We start from the raw sequence: 10,141 nt of genomic DNA, 5'->3' as shown, positions 1-10,141 counted from the left end.
ACAAAATATAACAGACAAAAAGAGAGACAGAAGAGTTAGGGAAGGAGACCCATCCTGAGGAGGGAGTCGTGAAGGAGGAGAAGTTTCCAATCACCAGGAAACCCTCTCACTAGCAGGTCTGTGGGAAGTTTTGGAATCGCAGAGGGCAACATAACCAGGAGGGGGGAAAAATTCCACAGAATACGTGCCTTAAGCACAACTCCCAGCTGAGAAATAGCCCAGACACTCACATCTGCCACAGCAAGCAGGAGAGGAATGGGTTGCATGTTTGGGGAAAGGACTGGGCCTGAATGCCCTGAGGCCAATCTGAGGGAACTAAGGTGAGATAGCAACCCAAACTGTGGGATAGACAGAGAGAGAGAGAACTTTCCTATGAAAGCTCTAACCTAAGGCACAGCCTGGCAGGCTTACAGAACAAAGGAGTGAGCGAACAGCAAAGGAGAGTTAGCTAGCTGTGGACTGGCCCATCACCCTGCTGGAGGCAGACAGGCAGGCGGGCGACAGCCAGAGCTGGAAGGCGAGTGGCAATCTTGGCCCCAGAGACAGCATCCTCCACCAAACTGTGAGCAGGCTCCCAGTTACTAACCACATCTTCCTGGGATCCTGGATGGTTGACATCTGCCAGGAGGGTGGCAGCCTGAGATCAGCCCCCCCCCCCAGAAGAGACACATGGCACACCTGAGACAGTGCTCTTCTGGCACACATGGGACATCAAGCGGCTGGGACCAGGGAGGTGATTAAGACACCCGGCCCACCTGGGGCAGTGTGCTTGCCAAGCACCTGGTCGCCTGAGTTGCTTGGACCTGGGAAGGGCACAAAATGCAGGTCCAACCCAGTCTGTGCCTTTTTGGAGTACCCGAGAACCTGAACCTGAGCAGCTCAGATCAGGGAAGTGCACGAAATGCAGGGCCAGCTTTGGACAGTTCCCCTGCAGAGCAACCTGGAGCCTGAGCAGTATAGACTGGGAAAGCACAGGCCATCATGAGCTGGGGCAAACCCCATGTGGTCCATACACCACCAGCACTCCCCACACATGCCAGTGATACTTGTTTGCAGTGTTCCCACTCCCCACAACACAACTGAACAAGTGAGCCGAAATAAGTGACCACCTTCACTCCCTTGTGTCAGCGTGGAAATTAGACACTGAAGAGACTTGCAAACAGAGGAAGGTAAAATAAACAAAGAAGAGGGAGCGGCTCTGGAAGTGACAGGTGCAGCAGATTAAAACCCTGTAGTTAGCATTGACTAAGCATTGGAAGGGGCCTATAGACCTTGAGAAGAAGTATAAGCTGGAACAGGGAACTATCTGAAACTGAACTGACCCCACACTGCCAGCAGCAGCTCCAGAAAAACTCCTAGATATATTTTTACAATTATCATTTTAAAATTATTTTATTTTTAAGCTCTTTATTACTCCTTTAATTTTCATTTTTAAAACCTACTATTACTTTGCAAAAAAGACCCTATTTTTAAAGCAAATTTCACATGTACATTTTTTATAAGTTTTTGTTACTGATTTTGTTTTGTATTTTTAATATTGTATTTTTGAGAATCTAACCTCTACTCTAGATTCTTAATCTTTGCTTTTTGGTATTTGTTACCAATTTTGTACCTTTAAGAATCTAATCTTTAGTACCCATTTTTACTTAGGGCTGTGATTACTGGCTTGATTGCTTTCTCCCCTTTTGACTCTCCCTTTTCTCCCCCAGGTCACCTCTATCTCCTCCCTCCCCCTTCTCTTCTCTACTTAACTCTGTAAAGTGTGTTCTGGACTGTGGAGAACACTTAGGGAACTGATTACTGGCTACATTGTTCTCTCCCCTTTTGACTGACCCTCTTCTCCTGATCACCTCTGTCTCCCTCCTCCCTCTTCTCTTCTTCATATAACTCTGTGAACCTCTCTGAGCATCCCTCACTGTGGAGAATCTTTTCACCATTAAGCTAGGTGTTTTATCATCAGTGCTGTATGGATGGAGAAGTCTTGAGGCTACTGTAAGAATAAGACTGAAAGCCAGGGGCAGAAGGCTTAAATCCAAAACTTGAGAAAATCAGAAAACTCCTGACTCCAGGGAACATTAATCAACAAAAGCTCATCCAAAAGCTTCCATACCTACACTGAAACCAAGCTCCACCCAAGAGCCAATAAGTTCCAGGGAAAGACATACCATGCTAATTCTCCAGTAACACAGGAACATAACCCTGAGCATTAATATACAGGCTGCCCAAAGTCACACTAAACCCATAGACACCTCAAAACTCACTACTGGACACTTCACTGCACTCCAGACAGAAGAGATCCAGCTCCACCCACCAGAACACCGATGTAAGCTTCCCTAACCAGGAAACCTTGACAAACCACTGGTCCAAGCCCACCCACAGGGGGAACCTCCACAATAAAGAGAACAAAAATCTTCCAGCATACAGAAAGGCCACCCCAAACACAGCAATCTAAACAAAATGAAAAGGCAGAGAAATATTCGACAGGTAAAGGAACGTGGTAAATGCCCACCAAACCAAACAAAAGAAGAGGAGATAGGGAGTCTACCTGAAAAAGAATTCAGAATAATGATAGGAAAGATGATCCAAAATCTTGAAAACAAAATGGAATTAAAGATAAAGAGACTGGAGGCAAGGATTGAGAAGATGCAAGAAATGTTTAACAAGGACGTAGAAGAAATTATAAAGTGTCAATCAGTAATGAATAATGCAATAACTGAGATCAAAAGCACTCTGGAGGGAACCAACAGTAGAGTAACTGAGGCAGAAAACAGGATAAGTGAGGTGCAAGATAGAATGGTGGAAATATATGAAGCAGACAGGAATAAAGAAAAAAGAATTAAAATAAATGAGGACAACCTCAGAGTTAAATGCCCCAACATTTGAATCATAGGAGTCCCAGAAGAAGGAGACAAAAAGAAAGGCCATGAGAAAATACTTGAGGAGATAATAGTTGAAAACTTCCCTAAAATGGGGAAGGAAATAACCACCCAAGTCCAAGAAACCCAGAGGGTCCCAAACAGGATAAACCCAAGGCGAAATACCCCAAGACACATATTAATCAAATAAACAAAGATCAAACACAAAGAACAAATACTAAAAGCAGCAAGGGAAAGCAACAAATAACATATAATGGATTCCCATAAGGATAACAGCTGATCTTTCCATGGAAACTCTTCAGGCCAGAAGGGAATGGCAGGACATACTTAAAGTGATGAAAGAAAAAAAACCTACAACCCAGATTACTATACCTAGCAAGGATCTCATTAAAATATGAAGGAGAAATCAAAAGCTTTACAGACAAGCAAAAGCTGAGAGAATTCAGCACCACCAAACCAGCTCTTGAACAAACGCTAAAGGATCTTCTCTAGACAGGAAACAGAGAAAAAGTTTATAAGCTTGAACTCAAAACAACAAAGTAAATGGTAACGGGATATACTTATCAATAATTACCTTAAATGTAAATGGGTTGAATGCTCCAACCAAAAGACAAAGACTGGCTGAATGGATACAAAAACAAGACCCCTATACATGCTGTCTACAAGAGACCCACCTTAAACCAAGGGACACATACAGACTGAAAGTGAATGGCTGGAAAAAGATATTTCATGCAAATGGAGACCAAAAGAAAGCAGGAGTAGCAATACTCATATCAGATAAAATAGACTTTTAAATAAAGGCCATGTAAAGAGGCAGAGACAGACACTACATAATGATAAAAGGGTCAATCGAAGAAGAAGATATAACAATTATAAAGATATATGCCCCCAACATAGAAGCATCACAATGTGTAAGGCAAATGCTAATAAATATGAAGGGGAAATTAACAGTAACACAATGATAGTGGGAGATTTTAATACCAAACTCACATCTATGGATAGATCAACTAAACAGAAAATTAGCAAGGGAACACAAACTTTAAATGATCTAATGGACCACTTAGACCTAATTGATATCTATAGGACATTTCACCCCAAAACAACGAATTTCACCTTTTTCTCAAGTGCACACGGAACCTTCTCCAGGATAGATCACATTCTGAGCCATAAATCTAGCCTTGGAAAATTAAAAAAAATTGAAGTCATTCCAAGCATCTTTGCTGAACATAATGTGGCAAGATTAGATGTCAACTATGGGGAAAAATTTAAAAACACAAACACCCTCTTCCAAAAACACAAGATAAGACTCTACACATGGACATCACCAGATGGCCAAAACCAAAATCAGACTGATTACATTCGTTGCAGCCAAAGATGGAGAAGCTCTATACAGTCAGCAAAAACAAGACCAGGAGCTGACTGTGGCTCAGATCATGAACTCCTTATTGCCAAATTCAGACTAAAGTTGAAGAAAGTGGGGAAAACCAATAGACCACTTAGGTATGACCTAAATCAAATCCCTTATGATTATACAGTACAAGTAAGAAATAGATTTAAGGGACTAGATCTGATAGAATGCCTAATGAACTATGGACAGAGGTTTATGACATTGTACAGGAGACAGGGAGCAAGACCATCCCCAAGAATAAGAAATGCAATAAAGCAAAATGGCTGTTTGAGGAGGTCTTACAAATAGCTGTGAAGAGAAGTGAAAAGCAAAGGAGAAAAGGAAAGATATCCCCATTTGAATACAAAATTCCAAAGAAAAGCAAGGAGAGATAAGAAAGCTTTCCTCAGTGATCAGTGCAAAGAAATAGAGGAAAACAATAGAATGGGAAAGACTAGAGAGCTCTTCAAGAAAATTAGAGATACCAAGGGAATATTTCATGCAAAAATGGGCACAATAAAGGACAGAAATTGTATGGACATAACAGAAGCAGAAGATATAAGAAGAGGTGGCAAGAATACACAGAAGAACTGTACAGAAAAGATCTTCATGAGCCAGATAATCACGATGGTGTGATCACTCACCTACAGCCAGACATCCTGGAATCTGAAGTCAAGTGGGCCTCAGGAAGCATCACTACGAACAAAGCTAGTGGAGGTGATGGAATTCCAGTTGAGCTATTTCAAATCCTGAAATATGATGCTGTGAAAGTGCTGCACTCAATATGCCAGCAAATTTGGAAAACTCAGCAGTGGCCACAGGACTGGTAAAGGCCAGTTTTCATTCCAATCCCAAAGGAAGGCAATACCAAAGAATGTTCAAACTACCACACAATTGCACTCATCACATGCTAGTAAAGTAATGCTCAAGATTCTCCAAGCCAGGCTTCAGCAAACGTGAACCGTGAACTTCCAGATGTTCAAGCTGGTTTTAGAAAAGGCAGAGGAACCAGAGATCAAATTGCCAACATCCTTTGGATCATCAAAGAAGCAAGAGAGTTCCAGAAACATCTATTTCTGCTTTATTGACTATGACAAAGCCTTTGACTGTGTAAATCACAATTAACTGTGGAAAATTCTGAAAGAGATGGTATACCAGACCACCTGACCTACCTCTTGAGAAGCCTGTATGCAGGTCAGGAAGCAACAGTTAGAACTGGACATGAAACAACAGACTGGTTCCAAACAGGAAAAGGAGTACGTTAAGGCTGTATACTGTCACCCTGCTTATTTAACTTATATGCAGATTACATCATGAGAAATTCTGGGCTGGATGAAACATAAGCTAGAATCAAGATTGCTGGGAGAAATATCAATAACCTCAGATATGCAGATGACACCACCTTTATGGCAGAAAGTGAAGAAGAACTAAAGAGCCTCTTGATGAAAGTGAAAGAGGAGAGTGAAAAAGTTGGCTTAAAGCTCAACATTCAGAAAACTAAGATCATGGCATCTGGTCCCATCACTTCCTGGCAAATAGACGGAGAAACAGTGGAAACAGTGGCTGACTTTATTTTTTTGGCTCCAAAATCACTGCAGATGGTGGTTGCAGCCATGAAATTCAAAGACAGTTATTTCTTGGAAGGAAAGTTGTGACCAACCTAGACAGCATATTAAGAAGCAGAGACATTACTTTGTCAACAAAGGTCCATCTAGTCAAGGCTATGGTTTTTACAGTGGTCACGTATGGATGTGAGAGTTGGACTATAAAGAAAGCTGAGTGCTGAAGAATTGATGCTTTTGAACTGTGGTGTTGGGGAAGACTCTTGAGAGTCCCTTGGACTGCAAGGAGATCCAACCAGTCCATCCTAATGAATCAGTCCTAGATGTTCATTGGAAGGACTGATGTTCAAGCTGAAACTCCAATACTTTGGCCACCTGATGTGAAGAGCTGAGTCATTTGAAAAGACCCTGATGCTGGGAAAAATTGAGGGCAGGATGAGAAGGGGATGACAGAGGACGAAATGGCTGGATGGCATCACTGACTCAATGCATATGAGTTTGGGTAAACACCAGGAGTTGGTGATAGACAGGGAGGCCTGGCGTTCTGTGGTTCATGGGGTCACAAAGAGTCAGACACGACTGAGCAATTGAACTGAACTGAGGGCTCTTTCCCTCTCTCTGGATCCCCTCCCTTCCCTGATTAGCACCTCTTCCAATCTGCCCTTTGGAGCAGTAGGTCATGGAGCTGGGAGTCTATTCCCAACTAGAAACAGGGGACATGGGAAAGTCTTCTGTGCCCAGGAGCCCCACAGTGTCCTGCTCGATTTCACTACTAGGCCCTGACCCTACACTGACTATGGCCTTGCGCTGCCTGAGATGGCCTGAACTTTCCCAATCTGTCCTCTTAACTCTCTCCCTAACTAAGGCCCTGAGCTGTCTGTGATGGCCTGAGCTTTCCCAAACTGTCTTTCTAAATCTCTCTCTAACTAAAGCGCTGATGTTGGTCTTAACAAACACTGACAGTGTCCCTGGGACACTAAAGTGTCTTTCTCTAAGGTCTTCCAGTTTTCCCTGAGGCCCTGACACTCTCCCTAATTAATCCCTTAACTCCACCTTTAAGTGAAGGCCTGATGCACTCCCTCACTCAGGCACTGATGCTCTTACTAAGGCCTTGAAGGAGCCTCTACTTGAGGGCTGATACTGTCTGTAACCAATTCTCTGACTCTTTCCCGAACAAACATCCTCATTTTGCCTCTAAATAACACCCTGAGCCTCGTCTTAATGCACTGATGATGTCCCTAATAGGCCTCAATATGCCTACTTTTGCCATGATCCCGTCCGTAGCTAAGGCCCTGAATATGTATCAAAGTAGGTCTCTGATGCTGTCCCTAACTAACACCCTGACGCTAGCTCTATTAAGGTCCTGAGATGCTGCTAAGTAACAGCCTGAACTTCTTTAAGGCCCTCAAGTTATCTCTAACTGAAGCCTTGAAACTGTCTTTAACTAAGCCCCAGAACTGACCCTAGCTAAGGCCTGAATTATATTTTATGAAGGCCCTAAACCCTTCCCTAACCCTGACACTGCCCCTAATTGAGGCCATGATACTGTCCCTTATAGCCTAAGCTGTCACAAAATACACCTGATCCTAGTACTAAGGCCCTGACTATGTCCCTAAGAAAGTCACAGAAGTACATCTAACTAACAGCCTGAACTATCTCTTATTCAGGCCATGAAGTTATCTTTGAGGTCCTAACACTGTTCCTAATTAAGGCCCTGTTGCTGGCCCTAAGTAATGTCCTGCTGCTGAATCTGAGTTCCTGATACTCTTCCTGTTAACCTTTGCCCTGCTAACAGAGTTTTGCCAAGAGAACACACTGGTCATAGCAGGCACCCTCTTCCAACAACACAAGATAAGACTCTACACAGGGACACCACCAGATGGTCAATACCGAAATCAGATTGATTGCATCCTTTGCAGCCAAAGATGGAGAAGCTCTATACAGTCAGGAAAAACAAGACCGGGAGCTGACTGTGGCTCAGACCATGAACTCCTTATTGCCAAATTCAGACTTAAGTTGAAGAAAGTAGGGAAAGCCACAAGACCATTCAGGTGTGACCTACATCAAATCCCTTATGATTATCCAGTGGAAGTGACAAATATATTCAAGGGATTAGATCTGATAGAATGCCTGAAGAACTATGGACGGGTTCATGACTTTGTGCAGAAGGCAGTGATCAAGACCATCCCCAAGAAAAAGAAATGTAAAAAGGCAAAATGGTTGTCTGAGGAGGCCTTAGAAATAGATGAGGAAAGAAGAGAAGCTAAAGGCAAAGGAGAAATGAAAGATATACCCATGTGAATGCAAAGAATAGCAAGAAGAGAAAAGAAAGACTTCCTCAGGGATCAGTGCATAGAAAGAGAGGAAAACAATAGAATGGGAAAAACTAGAGATCTCTTCAAGACAATTAGAGATACCAAGGGACTATTTCATGCAAAGATGGGCTCCATAAAGGGCAGAAATGGTATGGACTTAACAGAAGCAGAAGATATTAAGAAGAGGTGGCAAGAATACACAGAAAAACTATACAAAAAAGATCTTCATGATAACAACAATGGCGTGATCACTCATCTAGAGCCTGACATCTTGGAATGCAAAGTCAAGTGGGCCTTAGGAAGCATCACTATGAACAAAGCTAGTGGAGGTGATGCAATCCCAGTTGAGTTATTTCAAATCCTCAAAGATGATGCTGTGAAAGTGCTGCACTCAATATGCCAGCAAATTTGAAAAACTCAGCAGTGGCCACAGGACTGGAAAAGGTCAGTTTTCAAATCAGGAAAGGTGTACATCAAGGCTGTATATCATCACCCTGCTTATTTAAATTCTATTCAGAGTACATCATGCTAAATGCCAGGCTGGATTAAGCACAATTTGGAATCAAGATTGCCAGGAGAAATATGAATAACCTCAGATACACAGATGACACCAGCCTTATGGCAGAAACTGAAGAAGAACTAAAGAGCCTCTTGATGAAAATGAAAGAGGAGAGTGAAAAAGTTGGCTTAAAACTCACCATTTAGAAAAGTAAGATCATGGCATCTTGTCCCATCACTTCATGACAAACAGATGGGAAAACAATGGAAACAGTGAGAGACTTTATTTTCTTGGGCTTCAAAATCACTGCAGGTGGGGACTGCAGCCATGAAATTCAAAGACACTTGTTCCTTGGAAGAAAAGCTATGACCAACCTAGATAGCATATTAAAAACCAGAGACATTACTTTGCTGACAAAGTTCCATCTAGTCAAAGGTATGGTTTTTCCAGTAGTCAGGTACAGATGTGAGAGTTAGACTATAAAGAAAGCTGAGTGCTGAAGAATTGATGCTTTGGAACTGTGGTGTTGGAGAAGACTCTTGAGAGTTCCTTGGGCTGCAAGGAGATCACACCAGTCAATCCTAAAGGAAATCAGTCCTGAAGATTCATTGGAAGGACTGATGCTGAAGCTGAAGCTCCAATATTTTGGCCACCTGATGCAAAGAACTGACTCATTTGAGAAGACCCTGATGCTGGGAAGGATTCAAAGGAGGGAGAGAAGGGGATGACAGAGGATGAGATGGTTGGATGGCATCACCGACTCAATGGACATGAGTTTGAGCAAGTTCTGGGTGTTGGTGATGGACAGGGAAGCCTGGCGTACTGCAGCCCATTGGGTTGCAAACTGTTGGACATGAAAGCCACTGAACTGAACTGAAGCTCTTCCTAACTAAGGTCTTGATGCTGACTCTACCTAAGGCGCTGACACTGTCATTAGTAACCTAACTGTTTACCTATATAACAACTTATTTGTGGGCCTAATTCATGACCTGACAATGGTCCTATTTCCCTGATCCTGTCCCTTCATAAGGTCAAGAACCTCCTCCTCACTAAGGCCCTGACAATCTCAGTAATAATGACCTGACTTTCCCCCTAAGTAACACCCTGATTTTGTCACTAAGTAATGCATTGACATGGGTTCTAACTACAGCCCTGATGCTGGTCCTATTGAAAGCCCTGAGACATCCATAAGGAACAAACTTAACTGAAGCCTTGACACTGTCTCTAGCTTAGGCCTTGATGCTGTCCCTCATAGTCCATGTTGTCACTAAATATCCCTCTGATACTGTCCATAACTAAGGCCCTGAATATGTCCCTAAGAAAGTCTCTGAAGTGTCCCTAATGAACAGCCTGAACTGACTCTTCCTAAGGCCCTCAAGTTATCTCTAAGGTCCTGACACTGTCTCTAAGGCCTTGATGCTTGCTCTAACTAACGACCTGACGCTGACCCTTACTAAGTTCTTGCCTGGGAGTTGTCCCAGGTTGCTGGGCAGCTTCCTATT

This window comes from Cervus elaphus, chromosome X, assembly GCF_910594005.1.
Source record: "Cervus elaphus chromosome X, mCerEla1.1, whole genome shotgun sequence".
NCBI lineage: Eukaryota > Metazoa > Chordata > Mammalia > Artiodactyla > Cervidae > Cervus > Cervus elaphus.
This window is presented reverse-complemented; position numbering follows the sequence as displayed.